Source organism: Ipomoea triloba, chromosome 16, assembly GCF_003576645.1.
Source record: "Ipomoea triloba cultivar NCNSP0323 chromosome 16, ASM357664v1".
Classification (NCBI taxonomy): domain Eukaryota; kingdom Viridiplantae; phylum Streptophyta; class Magnoliopsida; order Solanales; family Convolvulaceae; genus Ipomoea; species Ipomoea triloba.
Genome location: NC_044931.1, coordinates 4,101,471 through 4,102,144, shown reverse-complemented (window position 1 = coordinate 4,102,144; position 674 = coordinate 4,101,471).

Genomic DNA, 674 nt, shown 5'->3' with positions numbered 1-674 from the left:
TTTATGTACCAAATTGCAACTTTAAATATTTTGAGAGCCTAATTGATGCCTATTTGACACATTTTATGGAATAAAAAGTGACATTTAAATTACCTGGTATTATAGGTCACCAACAGGTAATTATGGCTTATAAACTAAAATGATATGTATATGTACCTAATTGCAACTTTAAAAACTTTAAGGGCCTAATTGATTTTTTAGATAAAGTTTGATGGCCTATTTGACACATTTTATGCATAAAAAGTGATATTTACATTTACCTGTTATTACAGATCACTAACAAGTAATTATGCCTTGATAAACTAAATTTGCATTTTATGTACCAAATTGCAACTTTAAATATTTTAAGAGCCTAATTGATGCCTATTTGACACATTTTATGCATAAAAAGTGATATTTACATTTACCTGTTATTACAGATCACTAACAAGTAATTATGCCTTGATAAACTAAATTTGCATTTTATGTACCAAATTGCAACTTTAAATATTTTGAGAGCCTAATTGATGCCTATTTGACACATTTTATGGAAAAAAAGTAACATTATAATATACCTGGTATTACAGGTCACCAACATGTAATTATGCCTTATAAACTAAAATGACATGTTTATGTACCTAATTGCAACTTTAAAAACTTTAAGGGCCTAATTGACTTTTTAGGTAAAGTTTTAT